Source organism: Arachis ipaensis, chromosome B10, assembly GCF_059453495.1.
Source record: "Arachis ipaensis isolate K30076 ecotype BB chromosome B10, ASM5945349v1, whole genome shotgun sequence".
Lineage (NCBI taxonomy): Eukaryota > Viridiplantae > Streptophyta > Magnoliopsida > Fabales > Fabaceae > Arachis > Arachis ipaensis.
Genome location: NC_142435.1, coordinates 41,601,959 through 41,623,449, shown reverse-complemented (window position 1 = coordinate 41,623,449; position 21,491 = coordinate 41,601,959). Strand labels below are relative to the sequence as shown.

At 37.9% G+C, this 21,491-nt stretch overlaps 1 non-coding gene across 1 annotated transcript; it reads right to left on the bottom strand.

Annotated features, from left to right (window-relative positions):
• Positions 1-16,595: 16,595 nt before the first annotated feature.
• Positions 16,596-16,703, bottom strand: LOC148579817 (small nucleolar RNA R71). Its single transcript, XR_015899584.1, has one exon. It is a non-coding gene; the product is annotated as a small nucleolar RNA R71 (small nucleolar RNA).
• Between the last annotated feature and the right edge of the window lie 4,788 nt (positions 16,704-21,491).

Sequence of the window (21,491 nt, the reverse complement as noted above, 5' to 3'; positions counted from 1 at the left end):
TTTCTCCATATTTTATTCCCAACTCATTTACTTGCCTTCATTCAATATTCTTTATATTGTTTAATGTCTTTTATATTGCCCAAACATTACTTTCTGTTTGCCTGACTAAGTATATCATTCAATTATTATTGCTTGATCCATCAATCCTCGTGGGATCGACCCTTACTCATGTAAGGTATTAATTGGTACGACCCGATCTACTTGCTGGTTAGTTTATGGGTTAGAAATTCCGCACCAAGTTACTTCTATACTAGTAAGTGGTGGTTGACATAGTACCACAGTCATGATTATAAGAAAGCAACCTTCTACTACAACCACCACTACATGGTCCCCTTTTGGGCTTCCAATGAATTATTCGCCACCGTCTGAGGAGGTGACAGTGAATTTTGAGAGTGATAATGTGAAGACCAATCTATTATATAATCTCATGCCTCCTCTTAGGTATCCTATGTGGAGAGGATATAATTCTAATATTTTTAATTATAATGCTTATCAGCATCCCATGAATAATCCTCTGTACTTAGGATCGACACCCATGCAATATCAAACTATTGTGGTGAGACCAAATACATTCCACACATAATACCGATACCCAGGAAAATGTCATCTCAGTCTAGGGGTTCGACAACCATAGTTAGGAGGGAATCTGTCTTCCTTGAAATATCGAGACAAATTCCTATAAGTTTTAATCCTTCAAATACAGTCGAGTCTTGGCTGTATTTCGATAGCAAATAGAGGATAGTAATCATGACTTAATCAATATGCTTACATAACATATGGCTATAATTTTAGATACCATTTGAAAAACAACACTGCAAGAATAGAACAGGTAGCTCGATGTGTTAACGATCTTGTAGGGAACTTTAATCGACCTCATAATATCCCTATAGGTGCCCATGTAAACAACCCTTTAGTGATATTGAATCGGGAGGAAGATCCTAATAGGGTATTACATGAAGCCAGAGCTAACAATGCTGCTCAAGTTTATGGGCAAAATATTACTCAAGTTGTCAAACAAATATTGAATAGAGTCGATCTTAACAAAGGTATAACTAATCAGCTCTATTTTATACCCCCATTTCCCTGATTATGTCTTACAAGCTGAATTGCCAAGGGGCGTAAAAGCCCCAAAATCTCTTACAAAGTTTTCAGGAGAGAGTGGAAAATTAACTGTCAAGTATATTACTCGCTATACTGTCGAAATAGGAGAGTTAGCTAATAACGAGTATTTGAAAATGAGATACTTTCCTTCACCTTTAATAAAAAATGCTTTTACTTTGGTTCTCCAATTTATAGCCTAACTTGATATATGGTTGAGTACAATTAGAAAGAGGTTTTTATGATCAATTATTTAAAGAAGAATTAAAAGTTACTTTATCTTATTTATTCACTATTAAGAGAGAAAAGTTGAAGTCGATTGATGACTATTTAATATGTTTCAAGAATATGAGGAATAAATATTTCACTCTGATTCCTGAACCAGAAACTGTTAAAATGACTATTAATAGTCTCGATTTTTTTATTCAAAAGAAACTAGTTAATCAACAGTTCCTCGATTTGGCTCAATTAGCTGACAAGGTTCAGCAAATTGAGAAGCTAAATAAAAAAAAAGAGGAATTCGAGTCGAGTAAGAAAAAATCCTTTTTCAATAAAAAGTTGTTTTCTAGAATGTCTAACTGAAGAAGAATAGAATAATGAAACTGCGTTTGCAGCTGAATTAAAAGACAGACCCCTTATGTGTGTCGATTCTTCAATCTAGCCAAAAATAAATTCCTTTTATCAGGAAAAAGAAGTTATTCTTTCGACCTGACCAACGCATAACAGATATTTGACATGTTATTAAAAGATAAGCAACTTGTTCTTCCCGAAGGGAAACGAATGCCTTCCGTGTCTGAAATTAAAAATAAAAAGTTTTATAAATTTCATCAAACTCTCGGATATTATACTAATAATTTTGTACATTTCAGAATTTTGATTCAAAAGGCAATTGAGAATGCTCGACTCAAATTCGCTAAGAAACCAGAAATGAAGGTGGATTCCAATCCGTTCCAAGTATCCTCAAACTTTGCTGATATCAAGAAAATGACCTTTCCGATTAATATGCTGCCGTCGACATAGTCAACTATAAAAGTCAATTTGAGATTGACATGTTTGAAGTTGAAAGGCCAATCTATCCTAAACCTGGAAAAGATTTGCTTGATTTCTTGCTGAGGCAAAGAGAGGAAGAAGGAAATGTGGCCGTATGTCTACAGTGCAGTGCTCTTCTCGATGCCTCTGCTGCAAAAGCATTCGATTCCTACAAAAAGAGTAAGGAAATAGTGAACCAAGAGGAATTGAGGCAAGCTCGATTAAAGCAGAAAGTAATCAGAGGAAAGAATTAGGAGCTCGACACCATTCTAGTGAATAAATAGATGCGTACAGTGGTCACAGTTGATGGCAAACCACAAGGGGTCTCGACACGCACTAGGGTGCCTCCTTCCAATGTGACTAATAATAGGTGGGTGCAAAACAATGCCCTTAACTATTCAAAAAAATATAATTTCCATGGGCCAAGAGCTGAACACGGCCATTAGGTAGGAGGTTATAAAAGGGGAGGTGTACCCAGAGAGGGTCGAACAGGAGAAGCAGTTGAGGTCACTCTCGACGCAATGCAAACAAAGCTCCCTTCATTCCGAGGCCTTTGGAGAGAACAAAAGATGTACAGGTCAAACAAGGGCCATATCCGGACTTAGCCAAGGAAAAAGATTCGATTGACAAACACAGGGAAGTAAAGGCTTTGTCGGTTGTATCTAAAGAAAAAGACTTTATTGCTAAGTCGAAACAGACAGAAGTCGAATCGGGCTAGTAGGAAAAGATACAAGACGAAACGGTTGTTAAGGCTGAAGATGAAGAGGCTGCAATCATGCCGTTTGATTCAGGATTCGATGATGACTTAGATGTGGTGTTTGGGGAGACTGGTTTTGGTTATGTAGCAATATTGTCAGTGTTGCCATTCGACTTCTAGGGTGGGGCTGACAACCTGTGGGGATGTTTAAAAGGAGATTGTGATGATGTCATTCTGCGTGACGAATACAGGTTTGTTAAAAATAACATAGTCAAAGAAGGCATATTTGAGAAGCCCGATGAAATCACTAAGTGGCATCTTCGACCCCTTCATATCAAGGCAAAGGTAGAAGGGTTGTTGATTAATCAAATTTTGATCGATGGAGGAGCGGCTATCAACCTTTTGCCAGAAAATGCATGTTACCTTTGTTCCATAAGACAGTAAAAGATTTTATCAAAACTAATTTGTCTGTGATCAGATTCAACGGCAAGTCGACCACTACTTTGGGAATGAATCCCTCTAAGGGTCAATGTCAGAAGTGTCGAAAGACCTACAACATTTATTGTAGTACACACTAAAGCCACTTTCAACATGTTGTTGGGAAGAGATTGGATTCATAGAGTAGGAGCTATTGAGGACTAGGCATCTTAGGCTAGTTTCATAAGCATTTTTCATTTGTTTTTATATAGTTTCATGCACTTTCTTGAGCAATAAGTAAGTATTTGGATGAGAATTTCATGCATACCTTGATTCAATCAAACATGGTTAATTATGTGTATTTTCATGAGATTTATGCAAGAAATTACTTGATGCTATGAATGGTGCAAGAATCTTGTGATTATGGCAAAGCTTTGATGCACTTGTTTGGTTGATGATAGGTGAAGAGAAGTAGAGGAAGGGTGAGAAAGAAGCAGAGAAGGCAACGTTGGTGGCCAAAGTTGGCTCACCAACGTTACCACCAACGTTCCAAGGGCTTGAAGAGCAACGTTGGTGGCCAAAGTTGGCTCACCAACGTTGCTGGCAATGTTATCCAAAATTGGGTGTCAACGTTGGAAGGAACGTTGGTGAACCAACGTTACCCCCAACATCCTTGATAAATATCAAAAGTTGGAGCTGGTTGGATTGCTTAGTGTGTGTACGCACAAGGCAGTGTGCATACGCACAAGCGTCCAACGTTGGTGAACCAACGTTACCCCCAACGTCCTCGACTAATCTCGAAACTAGAGCTGGAAGAATTGCCTTGTGTGCATACGCACAGTGTTGTGTGCGTACACACAAGAAGAAATATTGTAAGTGTTCGCACGCACAAGGCAGTGTGCATACGCACAAGTGTGCAACGTTGGAGGGAATGTTGGTGAACCAACGTTACCCCCAACGTCTGCGATCAAATTTCAGTTTTGAGATTGGAAACTTTTGATATGACGCGTACGCGTGAAAACGGAAAAACAGCAAGTCTGAAGAATCCGACGCTATGTGTCTAAAGAAGAGGCACAGAGAATTCTATGACATTGCCATAGCTCTGACTATGGAGGACACTTTGGAAGTGAGCGGACAGCCACTAAGGTACTCCAAAGTGGCTTTTACTGGCCTACTCTCTTTAAATATTCTAGAGAGTTCGTCCGTAACTGTGATAGTTGCCAAAGAGCTGGCAACCTTCCTCATGGTCACAGCATGCCTCAACAAGAAGGAATCCTAGAGATTGAGTTGTTTGACATATGGGGCATAGATTTTATGGGACCCTTTCTGCCTTCATACTTAAACATCTACATCTTTGTGGCAATAGATTATGTGTCTAAATGGGTTGAAGCAATAGCAACACCTACTAATGACACTAGAGTAGTAATGAAGTTCCTCCAGAAGAACATCTTCAGTAGATTTGGTGTCCCTAGGACACTAATCAGTGATGGAGGTACTCATTTCTGCTACAGACAGTTGGATTCTGTCTTAAGCCGTTACGGAGTTCACCATAAAGTAGTAATACCGTATCATTCCCAAACAAATGGGCAAGCTGAAGTCTCAAATAGAGAACTAAAGCGAATCCTAGAGAGGACAGTAAGTGACCCTAGAAAGGATTGGGCTAGAAAGCTTGATGATGCTCTGTGGGCATACAGAATAGCTTTCAAAACCCCCATTGGAACTTCACCATATCAGTTAGTATATGGGAAGTCCTGTTATTTGCCAGTGGAACTAGAACACAAAGCCTATTGGGATACTAGATTCCTCAACTTTGATACTAAGGCATCAGGAGAGAAACGGCTGCTCCAACTAAATGAGTTGGATGAATTCCGCTTAGATGCATTTGAAAAGGCAAAAATCTATAAGGAAAAGGCTAAAAGGTGGCATGACAGTAAGATAGCTTCTAGAGTCTTTGAACCAGGACAGAATGTCCTGCTCTTCAACTCAAGGCTCAAATTATTCCCTGGGAAACTCAAATCTCGCTGGAATGGACCGTATGTGATTACAAGAGTATCACCTTACGGACACATAGAACTTCAAGGAAAATATCCTAAAAATAGGTTCACTGTCAATGGACAGAGGTTCAAACATTACCTTGAAGGTGATATAGAGCCAGGAGGCTCAACACTGTTACTAAGTTAAGTACAATGAAGTCCAGCTAAAGACACTAAAGAAGCGCTTGTTGGGAGGCAACCCAATGATTCCTTATATGTTATCAATTCTATAATTACTTCTATTTTTGATTATTTTTTTAAATTAGTTTTGATTATATTTTAAATCAATTTTAATGTTAGTGATCATGTACAGTGCCTAAACAGAGACAGAATGATGCAGAACAGCAAACAAAATACCCTGGAGTAAGGATCTTTCTGGCGTTTAAACACCAGAAAGGGTAGGCAATTGGGTGCTTAAACGCCCATGGAGACAGCAGGCCTGGCGTTAAACGCCAGCCAGGAGGTCTTGGCTAGGAATTTAACACCCTGAAGGGAGGGGTACTCTGGCGTTTAACGCCAGTGAGGCAGCATGGAGGTAACTTCAAATTTTTCATCTTTTCTTGATTCAACTCATCTTTTTCCAATTCAATTTCAAATTAAAATATTTTTTTAAATTTCTTTCAAATCCTTTTCAAAATTTCATATCTTTTACAACTTGTTTTCAAAATCTTTTCTTATCTTGTTCATATCTTTTATTAAACATTCAAATCTTTTTCATACTTCATATCTTGTCTTTAATGCCTTTTCTATCCTCTTAAAATCCTTTCTTATCTTTTAAATTTAACAACTTATCTTTTTTATCTTTTTAAAAAATCTTTATCTTTTATTCATGATTATTTTCGAAAATTCCCCCTCCCTATATATATGTGTGCCGTGCCCTCTCTCCCTCACTCACCACCTCTCGTTCGAATTCTCTCTTCTCTTCACCCTTCTATTCTCTTTTCTAGTTCTTTCTTTTTCACTCTTTGCTCGAGGACGAGCAAATTTTTAAGTTTGGTGTGGCAGGAGTCCTATTCTCTCACCAAGAATTCAATCCCATAGCTCCAAAAAGTGGCAAGACTGTCCCTAAGAACAAGAAAGAAGACAACTCAACAGTTGTTTTCAAACCTGTTCGATTCCTTACCAAGCAGCATGAAGAACATTATCACAAGATAATGAGCAAAAGGCCAGTAATCCCTGAAGTAGGATTCAACCTTGGAGAAGAAGAATACCCAGAGATCCAAGAGCAGATTCTAAGTAATCCTGAGTTAAATATTGGATACAACATGATCCAGGAATTCTATGCAAATCCGTGGATGACAGATAAGCAAAAAAAAAGATCGAACAACCCTCCATACTTTTCGCACTATGGTCAGAGGGAAGATCAAGTACTTTCACCTGGACAAGGTGAGAGAGATCTTCAAACTACCTCTGCAAAAGGATGGCCGTGAGTCATACAACAGAAGGGTTGTAGCCAACCAAAAGCTGGATCAAGTCCTAGAGGACATATGCTTGCCCGGAACTCAATGTATTGATAATACAAAAGGGGAGCCATGCCAGCTAAAAAGAGCCAACCTCAAGCCTGTTGCTAGAGGATGGCTAGACTTCATTGGGCGTTCTATACTCCCCACAAGTAACCGCTAGTCAATATTGCAAGAGTTGTGATGATTCACTGTATCATGATGGGGAATGAAGTGGAAGTCCAACAAATAATCTCCCGTGAGATTTACAAGCTATCAAACAGAGATTCTACTAGGGCCATGTTGGCTTATCCAAATCTTATCTTTCGCCTATGCCAAGAGGCTAAGGTTCTGATCCAAGTGGACAACTTTATTCCAGTGGAAAAATCAATCGCCAAGCAGGTGATGGAGAACTCCAAGATAGAAGACGATCATCCTAAGAGGAAGGAACCTGAGCCTTCCCAAGAGATCCCTCCAATGGAGTACTGGGAATAGCTAAAGGCGTCTGTAATTCATTTACAGAGCACGTTAGATCAGCTTAGAGAAGAATAGAAAGATCAAACTAGCATGATTTGCAAATTGATCAAGGAACAGGAGAAGCAATGCCGTGAGCTGGAGGAGCTGAAGCGCCAGAAGCTTTCCCCTGAAGAGCCCAGTACCCTTCAAGTTGAAGAGCCATGCGTCCAACAGCCTGAAAAAACCAGCATCCCCCAAACTGAAGGTTGTTGAGTTTCAACCCTGAGTATTCCCATTCCTGTCTCACGTATTTCCATCCTAATTTAGAGTTGCATGATCACTAGTAGTAATTAAGTCTTTATTTTTATTTTTATTTTATGTCTTTTAATTTTTAGGATTACATAAGTATTAGTAATAATTAATTAATTTTTATTTTTTCAATTAGCTATAAATTATTCCTCTTATCATCATTGAACATGAATAAAATAGTAGATTTTTTTAGAAGAAATAAAGATGCATAAATTTTTGAGCTTTCCAATAAAGAATAGTTACATTAATTTGATGTGGTTACATTGCTTTAGTTTTCTAAATGTATGAATAAATAGTGCATATTTGAAGTTAAATTTTAGGATGCTGGCTCTTGGAAGAAAGAAGAAAAAGGAAAAATATTATTGATGATCTGAAATATCTAAATAAATTGATTCTTGAAGCAAGAAAAAGTAACAAAAAGAAAAATAAAAAGTTTGCATGCGAAAAAAAAAGTGGCGAAAAATAGAAAGAAAGAGAAAAATAAAAAGAAAGCAAAAAAAGTCAATAGCTCTTTAAACCAAAAGGCAAGAGAAAAAATCCAATAACCCTTTAAACCAAAAGGTAAGGGTAAAAGGGTCCCAAGTCTTTGAGCATCAGTGGATAGGAGGGCCTAAAGAATAAAATCCTGGCCTAAGCGGCTAAATCAAGCTGTCCCTAACCATGTGCTTGTAGCATGAAGGTGTCAAGTGAAAAAAACTTGAGACTGAGCGGTTAAAGTCGTGGTCCAAAGCAAAAAGAGTGTGCCTAAGAACTCTGGACACCTCTATCTGGGGACTCTAGCAAAGCTGAGTCACAATTTGAAAAGGTTTACCTAGTTAAAGTGTCTGTGGCATTATTATATCCAGTGGTAATATTGGAAAATAGGGGTTAGCACAAGTAGCGGGTACTCGATTACCTGTCCGAACCCAAACTGAACCAATTAAATTGGTTCTGGAATCAACGGGTAATCAGATCCAACCCGAACCAAACCAATAGCCTTAGTTAGTGATTGGTTCGGGTATCGATTCTGGGGATGCGAAACCCGAATCAACCCGTGAACCCGATTATATATTAATTAAATAAAAAAAATATATATATGGCTTTTAGTGGCTTTTAATGAGATTATTCACTATTAATATGTTTGGATTTTAATAAGTTTAGCTTTTAATGTATTTGGTGTTTAACATCTTTAGATTATCTATATTGATGTTACATGTTTATTGTACTTGTTGAATTTTTAAGATAAAAAATTGGTTTTTTTATGAATTTCAAAGTCATCGGGTACCCAATTACCCGAACCAAACCAATCCGTTGTTAATCGGTTTGGTTTGGTTTGGGTACATACACAAAAAAATGCAAATCCAAATCAAACCAAACCAATTATATTTTGATCGGTTCGGTTCTAATTTTACCTTGAATCCGAATTAAACCGACCTGTGCTCACCCCTACTAGAAAAAACAAGGTGCTTAGTGTCAGGGTCAAGACTCTGAAAGCTGTGTTCAAGAATCAAAAAGTGTTGAACTAGGAGAATCAATAATATCATCTAGATTCTAAGTTCCTAAAGATGCCAGCCATTCTTATTTTCAATGGATAGTGAGATGCTAAGACTATTCAGAAGCAAAAAGCTACTAAGTCCCGCTCATCTAATTGAAACTGAGCTTCATTGGAAACTCAGAGATTTATTGCATCCTAATCTTCTATTCATCCTATTTTATTTTTAGTTTCTTGGGAAAAAGTAACAATTTAATTTTGGTGTTGTGATGAGCGGATATTTTATCCGCTTTTTGGCATAGTTTTCATGTAGTTTTTAATATGTTTTATTCAGTTTTTATTAATTTTTATAGGTTTTAGTGTTAAATTCACATTTTTAGATTCTACTTTGAGTTTGCATATTTTTGTACCATTTCAGGTATTTTCTGCTTGAAATTAAGGAGTTGGAGCAAAAGTCTGATTCAGAGACAGAGAAAGCACTGCAGATGCTGTCCAGATCTGACCTCTTTGCACTCGGAAGATATTTTTTCGAGCTACAGAAGTCCAAATTGAGCGTAGTCAACGGCTATAGAAAGCTTACTTCTAGAGATTTTCAGAAATGTATAATAGTTCATACTTTGTTTCGGACTAGAAGGCCCAAAACTGGCGTCCAACGCCAACTTCCTGCCCCCTTTCTGGCATCCAGCGCCCAAGGAACAGAACCTGGCATCCAAACGCCCAAAGAGAACCCCCTTGCTGGCATTCCACGCCCAAAAGATCTCATAGCACGTGGATCTCATCAAAGCTCAGCCCAAACACTCACCAAATAGGCCCCGAAAGTGGATTTTAGCACTGAAAATACTATTTTACCTTTACTAGTCATTGTTTAGTATTTAAGGGATTTTATTCATATTATTCAAACATTTTTTAACAACTTTACATCACTTTTATCATCATACACATTTGACCATCAGCATGAGTTTCTAAATCTCCTAGGTTGAGGGGAGGAGCCCTGCTGAGTCCTATGAATTAATAAAAGTATTACTGTTTCTCTTCGATCCGTGTTTGATTAATTCTAAGATGTATATTCGTTCTTCATCAATATGAATGTGTTGAACTGGCATAAGGTTATCACATTCTACATGGGTTCAGAGTGCGTCTTTCATCGGACAATGATGAACCACCAGCTTGAATATACGTCTCTCAGACGGTAATCCACGATTTCGTTGGGGACTTCTCGAAACATCAGTTCAGCCGATTTTCGAGGAGATTAGGGTCTCTATCGTAGAGGCTAGAACCCAAGGTGCAGCATTCTCTGATCTGGAAGATCCGACCTTGTCTGTGGTGTTTTGAGTAGGATCATTAAGGAGAATGAATTGTACGAGCTTCACCCTCAATCAAAATGGATCCGCACTAAACCTGGGTTTCAGATCTGGAGGAGTATTGGTAGCTGCTTAAACTAGTGCCAATCACATACAGCTTGCCATTGAAAAAATCACTCACAAGCAAAGGAAATAGTACTACCAGAATTAATTCAGAAAGACTAAGCAACTCCAATCCTTTACCTCATTCTTATCCCTCTTTTCACAGTTTACACGACTTCTGAGCTCTAATTAACCTATTTATTTATTTCCTTTATTTTTATGCAGTTAAAAATAATATACCAACATCTCCTACTCTTTCAGGCCGGGGATGTGAAGACCATGATTCTTAGGGATGACGAATTTGTCCCGAATGGGAAATATATCAGGCCTCCAGTGCCACCTGTGAGCCTGGATGAAGACCCATCCTTCGATGCCCCTTCATCCTCTGCTCCACCATCATCGACACCATATGCACCACCACTTTCCACCCACCAGTTATTACCTGAGCTCATCGAGAAGGTAGACCGGCAAGGCCAGAGAATTGAGCAGATGGAGTGACGCAACAAGCGCCGCTATAACTACTTGAAAGAGCTCATTGGGTGTTCTAACCCACCTATGGAGGAAGCCAACACCTCGGACTCTACTTCCATTGATGGCAAGGTGAGCGATCAAGATATGGACATGGAGGATCCCAGACCCACCTGGCAGATCACTGATGGCATGGAGGACCGTGTTGAGCATTAAGTGTGGGGAGGTCGGTAACTGACTCTCGAAGGTAACAACTCTCTCTCAACACCAATACTTTAATTTTCTTGTGTTACATAGGATAACTTGCATGAGTAGTTAGTTGCTTGCATTTAGGTACTACTTGGTTGAAGTGATAATTTCTTTTACAAGACACTGCTTTAAAGCATTTTACTAATTTGAAAAATTTTTTTGTTGAACATTGCTTGAAGGAATTTATATAAGGAACATGGTTTTAGAGCTCAAACACACAAAACCAGTGAGATTTTGAACCTATTTGATTAGTTGCATCTTATCAACCAATGTTTTATTTTTGTGTGTGTTGTTCTCTCTAAATTTGTGATCTTTGTCTTGCTTGATTCTATATTTCTATTGTTTGATGTATGCATGCACTTACGTGATTGAGGCCTTGTTTTACTATAGCTCACATACCCATATGGTCTTACCCTATCATTACCCTTTGCAACCCAATGTTGAGCCTATTTTATCCCATTTATTCCTTATTTTAGTACATCATTAACTCTAAGCGGAAAAAAATAAATGTCCCTAATTTGAATCCTTGGTTAGCTTAGACTAGTGAGAGTGCATATGAACTAAGTGTAGGGAATTTGGGTTTGGGAAATACCTGGTTAGGGAATTAGGTATTTTTTATTATTATATAAAAATGTGAAAATAGTTTGGGCACTTGTTCATGCATCCAGCACATTAATCATATGCATTAACTCACTGAAAAAAATAAAAATAAATAAATAAAAGAAAAAAACAAAAATAAATAATAAGGACGGGAAAAAAAAATAAAAAGAGAAAGCAATAAAAAGGGGACAAAATGCCCCAAAGCTAATAAGTGAACGAATGCATATGATTTGTACTCGAAAGATACCAAGGTGCATGAATTTGTGGAAAAATAGTCAATGGGTAGCTAGGCTTTGCATTGTGATAACATGGAATGTCTTAGGTTAGGTGGGAAGTTTAGGTTAATCAAGGATTCGGATTTTAGTCCACTTAACCAAATACATTCCTACCTTGACCCTAACCCCATTATAACCCTTGAAAAGACCTCTTGATATGTGTATTTGTGTATTAAATATTGTTGATTGGTAGAAGAAGAGCAAGCCTTAGAAAGCAAGATTAGTAGAGAGCCGTGAGAATCGACCCTCAAACACTAGAGTGATTCGAGCGTATACACTTCCGGAGAGGGTTCGATGCTCGATTCTTTGTTCCCGACTTTCATGAGCTTTCTTCTTGCAAGTCTACTTGTACTTTATTTTGAGATTTGAATTAGTGGAATCTAGTTTATGTTTATCCTTGGAGAATTTTTTTACTTTTAACCAAGTAGGTAAAAGCATTTAGCACGTAGTTGCATTCTTATAGATAAATTGCATTGCATAAGTCTCACCATTTTTCCTTCACTCTTTTGTTTCCATTGAGCTTAGCATGAGGACATGCTAATGTTTAAGTGTCGGGAGATTTGACACCACTATTTTATGATATATTTTGGAATGAATTGAGTGGGTTTTGTCAACTATTCTCACACTTATTCATGTAAATTGCATGTTTTTAAGTTTCCTTCTTAATATCGTGCTATAATTAAAAACATGCTTTCTAGGCCTTAAAATTGCTAATTTTAATCCTCTCTTATTATCATTCGATGATGTGATATGTGTGTTAAGTATTTTCAGGTTTTATAGGGCAAAAATGGCTTAGAGGATTGAAAAGAAACATGCAAAAGTGGAAGGAACATAAGGAATTAAGGATTTCAAAATCTGGTAGCGATGCGCACGCGTGGATGACGCGTACGCGTGGCCAGGAGCAAGGTTCAGCGACGCTGATGAGCGGATAATTTATATGCTTTTTGGCATTATTTTTACATAGTTTTCAGTATGATTTAGTTAGTTTTTAGTCTATTTTTATTAGTTTTTATTTAAAATTCACATTTCTGGACTTTATTATGAGTTTGTATGTTTTTCTATGATTTCAGGTATTTTCTGGCTGAAATTGAGGGACCTGAGCAAAAATCAGATTCAGAGGTTGAAGAAGGACTGCAGATGCTGTTGGATTCTGACCTCCCTGCACTCAAAGTGGATTTTCTGGAGCTACAGAACTCCAAATGGCGCGCTTCTAATTGTGTTGGAAAGTAGACATCCAGGGATTTTCAGAAATATATAATAGTCCATACTTTGCCTGAGTTTAGATGATGCAAACTGGCATTGAACGCCAATTCCATGTTGCAGTCTGGCGTTCAGCGCCAGAAACAAGTTGCAAAGTGGAGTTCAATGCCAGAAACACGTTACAAACTGGCGTTCAACTCCAAGAATGACCTCTCCACGTGAAAGCTTCATGCTCAGCCCAAGCACACACCAGGTGGACCCCGGAAGTGGATTTCTACATTAATTACTTACTTCTGTAAACCCTAGTAGCTAGTCTAGTATAAATAGGACTTTTTACTATTGTATTTTCATCTTTGGATTATCTTTTGATCTTTAGATCATGTTTGGGGGCTGGCCATTCGGCCATGTCTGAACCTTCATCACTTATGTATTTTCAACGGTAGAGTTTCTACACACCATAGATTAAGGTGTGGAGCTCTGCTGTTCCTCAAATATTAATGCAAAGTACTACTGTTTTTCTACTCAATTCAACTTATTCCGCTTCTAAGATATTCATTCGCACTTCAATATGATGGATGTGATGATCGTGACAATCATCATCATTCTCAACTTATGAACGCGTGCCTAACAACCACTTCCGTTTTACCTTAGATTGAATGGATATCTCTTGGATATCTAATACAGGGGACCGAGTCCAAGTTATTAGTGTCTTCGTGGTATAAGTTAGAACCCATGGATGGCCATTCCTGAGATCCGAAAAGTCTAAACCTTGTCTGTGGTATTCCGAGTAGGATCTGGGAAGGGATGGCTGTGACGAGCTTCAAACTCGCGAGTGCAGGGCGTAGTGACAGACGCAAAAGGATCAATGGATTCTATTCCAGTTTGATCGAGAACCGACAGATGAATAGCCGTCGTGACAGAGCATCTTGGACCATTTTCACTGAGAGGACGGGAAGTAGCCATTGACAATGGTGATGCCCAACATACAGCTTGCCATGGAAAGGAGTAGGAAGGATTGGATGAAGACAGTAGGAAAGCAGAGGTTCAGAGGGACGAAAGCATCTCTATACGCTTATTTGAAATTCTCACCAATGAATTACATAAGTACCACTATCCTATTTTATATTTTATTTATTTTCATCCACTATAATTTCTTAATACAATTTAATCCGCCTGACTGAGATTTACAAGGTAACCATAGCTTGCTTCAAGCCGACAATCTTCGTGGGATCGACCCTTACTCACGTAAGGTTTATTACTTGGACGACCCAGTGCACTTGCTGGTTAGTTGTACGAAGTTGTGAAACAGATATAAGATCATGAACGTGCGTATTGAGTTTTTAGCGCTGTTACCAAGAAATGGAATGATCACGATTTCGCACACCAAGTTTTTGGCGCCGTTGCCGGGGATTGTTCGAGTTTGGACAACTGACGGTTCATCTTGTTGCTCAGATTAGGTAACTTTATTTTAATTTTAACCTTTTTGTTTTTATTATTCTTATTTTCGAAAAATCCAAAAAAAAATTTATAAAATCATAAAAATCAAAAATATTTTTGTGTTTCTTGTTTGAGTCTAGAGTCAAGTTTTAAGTTTGGTGTCAATTGCATCTTTTTAATTTTCTAAAAAAAATATATTTTCGAAAATTTCATGCATTGCATTCTTCATGATCTTCAAGTTGTTCTTGGCCAGTCTTCTTGTTTGATCTTCATATTTTCTTGTTTTGTGTCTTTTCTTGTTTTTCATATGCATTCTTGAATCATTAATGTCTAAAGAATAAGAATTTTTAAGTTTGGTGTCTTGCATGTTTTCTTTTCTTGAAAATTTTTCAAAAATAAGTTCTTGATGTTCATTTTGACATTCAAAGTGTTCTTGGTGTTCATCTTTGTATTCAAAGTGTTCTTGCATATTTTTCTTGTTTTGATTCATAATTTTCAAGTTTTGAGTCTTTTTGATGTTTTTCTCTTTCATCATTAAAAATTCAAAAATAAAAAAAAATATCTTTCCCTTTTTCTTCTCATCAAATTCGAAAATTTGAGTTGACTTTTTCAAAACTTTTTAAAATTTAGTTGTTTCTTATGAGTCAAATCAAATTTTCAATTTAAAAATTCTATCTTTTTCAAATCTTTTCAAAAAAATTCAAATCTTTCTCATTTTTCTTTTATAAATTTCGAAATTTTCAAATTTTATTTTCAAAATCTTTTTCTTATTTTTATTTCATATTTTCGAAATTAATGCTAATAACTAATATGATTGATTCAAAAATTTCTAGTTTGTTACTTGCCTAGTAAGAAAGATTCAACCTTTAAACTATAGAATCATATCTTTTTAGTTTCTTGTTAGTCAAGTAATCAACTTTGATTTCAAAATCAAATCTTTTTAAATTTCTTTTTCAAATCTTTTTCAAATTAAGTTTCAATTATATCTTTTTCAAAATCAATTTCAAAATCTTTTCTAACTTCTTTTCTAACTTCCTATCTTTTCAAAATTTAATTTTCAAATCTTTTTCAAACCAATCCTATCTTTTTGTTTCAATCATATCTTTTTCAAAACTACCTAACTAACTCTCTATCTCTAATTTTCGAAAATCACCTCTTCTTTTTCAAAATTCCTTTTTAATTAATTAATTGTTTTAAATTTAATTTAATTTCATTTTTCTTTTTAATTTTCAAATTTTAATTCTAATTTTAATTAAAAACAAAAATATTTTTCTTTTATTTTTATTTAATTTTCGAAATTCTCTTCCCCTCATCTCTTTCTAATTATTTTATTTATTTACTAACACTTCTCTTCATCTAAAAATTCGAACCCTCTCTTCCTCCTGGTGTTCGAATTTCTTTTCTTCTACTCACATAGAAGAATCTCTATACTGTGACATAGAAGATTCCATTTTTTCTTTGTTATTTCCTTCTTTGTCATATGAGCAGGAACAAGGATAAGAACATTCTTGTTGAAGCTGATCCTGAACCTGAAAGGACTCTAAAAAGGAAACTAAGAGAAGCTAAAATACAACAATCCAGAGACAACCTTATAGAAATTTTCGAACAGGAAGAGGATATGGCAGCCGAAAATAATAATAATGCAAGGAGGATGCTTGGTGACTTTACTGCACTTAATTCCAATTTACATGTAAGAAGCATCTCCATCCCTGCCATTGGAGCAAACAACTTTGAGCTGAAACCTCAATTAGTTTCTCTGATGCAGCAGAACTGCAAGTTTCATGGACTTCCATCTGAAGATCCTTTTCAGTTCTTAACTGAATTCCTGCAGATCTGTGATACTGTTAAGACCAATGGGATTGATCCCGAGGTCTACAGGCTTATGCTTTTCCCGTTTGCTGTAAGAGACAGAGCTAGAGTGTGGTTGGACTCTCAACCTAAAGATAGCCTGAACTCTTGGGATAAGCTGGTCACAGCTTTCTTAGCCAAGTTCTTTCCTCCTCAAAAGCTTAGTAAGCTTAGAGTGGATGTTCAAACCTTCAGACAGAAAGAAGGTGAATCCCTCTATGAAGCTTGGGAGAGATACAAGGAACTGACCAAAAGGTGTCCTTCTGACATGCTTTCAGAATGGACCATCCTGGATATATTCTATGATGGTCTGTCTGAGCTATCAAAGATGTCACTGGACCATTCTGCAGGTGGATCCATTCACCTAAAGAAAACACCTGCAGAAGCTCAAGAACTCATTGACATGGTTGTAAATAACCAGTTCATATACACTTCTGAAAGGAATCTTGTGAATAATGGAACGCCAGTTTAAAAGGGAGTTCTTGAAATTGATACTCTAAATGCCATATTAGCTCAGAATAAAATATTGACTCAACACGTCAAAATGATTTCTCAAAGTCTGAATGGAATGCAAGCTGCATCCAACAGTACTCAAGAGGCATCTTCTAAAGAAGAAGCTTATGATCCTGAGAACCCTGTAATAGCAGAAGTGAATTACATGGGTGAACCCTATGGAAACACCTATAATCCTTCATGGAGAAATCATCCAAATCTCTCATGGAAGGATCAAAAGCCTCAACAAGGCTTTAATAATGGTGAAAGAAACAGTTTTAGCAATAGCAAGCCTTTTTCATCATCCACTCAGCAACAGACAGAGAGTTCTTAGCAGAATCCATCTAGCTTAGCAAATATAGTCTCTGATCTATCTAAAGCCACTTTAAGTTTCATGAATGAAACAAGGTCCTCCATTAGAAATCTGGAAGCACAAGTGGGCCAGCTGAGTAAAAGGATCATTGAAATCCCTCCTAGTACTCTCCCAAGCAATACAGAAGAGAATCCAAAAGGAGAGTGCAAGGCCATTGAACTAATTACCATGGCTGAACCTGTAAGGGAGGGAGAGGACGTGAATCCCAGTGAGGAATACCTCCTGGGACGTCCAGAGATCAATAAGGAGCTTCCCTCTGAGGAACCAAAGGACTTTGAGGCTCATCTGGAGACCATAGAGATTCCATTAAACCTCCTTATGCCATTCATGAGCTCTGATGAATATTCTTCTTCTGAAGAGAATGAGGATGTTACTGAAGAGCAAGTTGCCAAGTACCTTGGTGCAATCATGAAGCTAAATGCCAAATTATTTGGTAATGAGACTTGGGAAGATGAACCTCCCTTGCTCATCAATGAACTGAGTGATCTGGATCAACTGACATTACCTCAGAAGAAACAAGATCCTGGAAAGTTCTTAATACCTTGTACCATAGGCACCATGACCTTTGAGAAGGCTCTATGTGACCTTGGGTCAGGGATAAACCTCATGCCACTCTCTGTAATGGAGAAACTGGGAATCTTTGAGGTGCAAGCTGCCAGAATCTCACTAGAGATGGCAGACAACTCAAGAAAATAGGCTTATGGACTAGTAGAGGACATGTTAGTAAAGGTTGAAGACCTTTACATGCCTGCTGATTTCATAATCCTAGACACTGGGAAGGAAGAGGATGAATCTATCATCCTTGGAAGACCCTTCCTAGCCACAGCAAGAGCTGTGATTGATGTGGACAGAGGATAGTTGGTCCTTCAACTGAATGAGGACTACCTTGTGTTTAAAACTCAAGGTCCTCCTTCTGTAACCATGGAGAGGAAGCATGAAAGGCTTCTCTCAGTACAGAGTCAAATAAAGCCCCCACAATCAAACTCTAAGTTTGGTGTTGGGAGGCCTCAGCCAAACTCTAAGTTTGGTGTTGAATCCCCACATCCAAACTCTAAGTTTGGTGTTGGGAATCTATAAAATTGACCTGATCACCTGTGTGGCTCAGTGAGAGCCCACTGTCAAGCTATTGACATTAAAGAAGCACTTGTTGGGAGGCAACCCAATGTTATTTAATATATTTTATTTTATTTTCTCTTTGTTATCTCATGATTTACTAGGTTGATGATTATGTGGAGTCACAAAAACTACAAAAAAAATTCAAAAACAGAATGAAAAATAGCATTGAAAACAGAACACCCTGGAGGAAGGGCTTACTGGCGTTTAAACGCCAGTAAGGAGCATCTGGCTGGCCTTTAACGCCAGAACAGAGCATGAAACTGGCGTTAAACGCCTGAAACAAGCAGCATTCTAGCGTTTAAACACCAGGAATGCACCCCAAAGGAAAACTGGCATTCAATGCCAGAAACATGCTGCAGACTGGCGTTGAACGCCCAAAACAAGCATGGAAGTGGCGTTTAACGCCAGAAACATGCTGGAATCTGGCGTTAAATGCCAGGATTGCCTACAAAGGGCGTTTACACGCCTAATTGGAGCAGGGATGATTAAAGTCCTTGGCCCACTGGATCTGTGGATCCCACAGGATCTCCTTAGGATCTGTGGACCCCACAGGATCCCCACCTACTTCTTCTCTCCTCTTCACACCTTTTCATAACTCTCTTCCCCAAATACCCCTCACCAATCAACTCAATCACTCTTTCCCATCACCTCTTCACCACTCACATCCATCCTCTCTTCCCCAAAAACCCCACCTACCTTTAAATTCAAAATAATTTCCTTCCCAAACCCACCCTAAATGGCCGAATCCTAACCCCTCCCCACTCCTATATAAACCCCTCATTTCTTCTCTCCTTTTCACACAATACAACCTTCTCTTCACCCCTTGGCCGAATTCACCTTCTCCCTCCATCTCCTCTATTTTTCTTCTTCTTCTACTTCTTTCTTTCTTCTTTTTACTCAGGGACGAGCAACCATTTTAAGTTTGGTGTGGTAAAAGCATAGCTTTTTATTTTTCCATAACCATTCATGGCACCTAAGGCCAGAGAAACCTCTAGAAAGAGGAAAGGGAAGGCAATTGCTTCCACCTCTGAGTCATGGGAGATGGAGAGATTCATCTCTAAGGTCCATCAAGACCACTTCCATGAAATTGTGGCCAAGAAGAAAGTGATCCCTGAGGTTCCTTTCAAACTCAAAAAGAATGAGTATCCGGAGATCCGTCTTGAAATCCAAAGAAGAGGTTGGAAAGTTCTTACCAACCCCATTCAACAAGTCGGGATCCTAATGGTTCAAGAGTTCTACGCAAACGCATGGATCACAAGGAACTATGATCAAAGTGTGAACCCGAATCCAAAGCATTGGCTTACCATGGTTCGGGGAAAATACTTAGATTTCAGTCCGGAAAATGTAAGGCTGGCGTTCAACTTGCCAATGATGGAAGAGAACGCACGCCCCTACACAAGAAGGGTCAACTTTGATCAAAGGTTAGACCAAGTCCTCATGGACATATGTGTGGAAGGAGCTCAATGGAAAATTGACTCAAAAGGCAAGCCGGTTCAACTAAGAAGGCTTGACCTCAAACCAGTAGCTAGAGAATGGTTGGAGTTCATTCAACGCTCAATCATTCCTACTTGCAACCGGTCGGAAGTTACTGTAGACCGGGCCATCATGATTCATAGTATCATGATTGGAGAAGAGGTGGAAGTTTATGAGATTATACCTCAAGAACTCTACAAGGTGGCTGACAAGTCCTCTAATTTGGCAAGAATTATTGGGAACAAATCAACACTTTCCTAGGAGAATTAAGTTCCAACATGGGACAACTAAGGGTGGAGCACCAAGAGCACTCTATCATCCTCCATGAAATTAGAGAAGATCAAAGAGCTATGAGAGAGGAGCAAGAAAGACAAGGAAGAGACATAGAGGAGCTCAAAAGCACCATTGGTTCTTCAAGAAGAGGAAGACACCACCCTCACTAAGGTGGACTCATTCCTTAATCTCCTTGTTTATTTATTTTCCTGTTGTTTTTCGATTTTTGAGCTTTATGTTTTATCTATGTTTGTGTCTTTATTACATGATCATTAGTGCCTAAGTGTCTATGCCTTAAAGTAGTGAATATGAATCCATCACCTCTCTTAAATGAAAAATGTTTTAATTACAAAAGAACAAGAAGTACATGGTTTTGAATTCATCCTTGAAACTAGTTTAATTATTTTGATGTGGTGGCAATACTTTTTATTTCTGAATGTATGCTTGAACAATGCATATGTCTTTTGAAGTTGTTGTTTATGAATGTTAAATATGTTGGCTCTTGAAAGAATGATGAAAAGGAGAAATGTTATTTGATAATCTGAAAAATCATAAAAATGATTCTTGAAGCAAGAAAAAGCAGTGAATACAAAAGTTTGCGAAAAAAATAAAATAAAATAGCGAAAAAAAAGAGAGAAAAAGAAAAAGCAAGCAGAAAAAGCCAAAATCTCTTAAAACCAAAAGGCAAGAGCAAAAAGCCAATATCCCTTAAAACCAAAAGGTAAGGGTAATAAAAAGGATCTAAGGCTTTGAGCATCAGTAGATAGGAGGGCCTAAAGGAATAAAATCCTGGCCTAAGCGGCTAAACCAAGCTGTCCCTAACCATGTGCTTGTGGCGTGAAGGTGTCAAGTGAAAACTTGAGACTGAGCGGTTAAAGTCGAGGTCCAAAGCAAAAAGAAGAGTGTGCTTAAGAACCCTGGACACCTTTAATTGGGGACTCTAGCAAAGCTGAGTCACAATCTGAAAAGGTTCACCCAGTTATGTGTCTGTGGCATTTATGTATCCGGTGGTAAAACTGAAAAACAAAGTGCTTAGGGCCACGGCCAAGACTCATAAAGTAGCTGTGTTCAAGAATCAACATACTGAACTAGGAGAATCAATAACACTATCTGAACTCTGAGTTCCTATAGATGCCAATCATTCTGAACCTCAATGGATAAAGCGAGATGCCAAAACTATTTAAGAGGCAAAAAGCTACAAGTCCCGCTCATCTGATTGGAGCTATGTTTCATTGATATTTTGGAATTTATAGTATATTCTCTTCTTTTTATCCTATTTGATTTTCAGTTGCTTGGGGACAAGCAACAATTTAAGTTTGGTGTTGTGATGAGCGG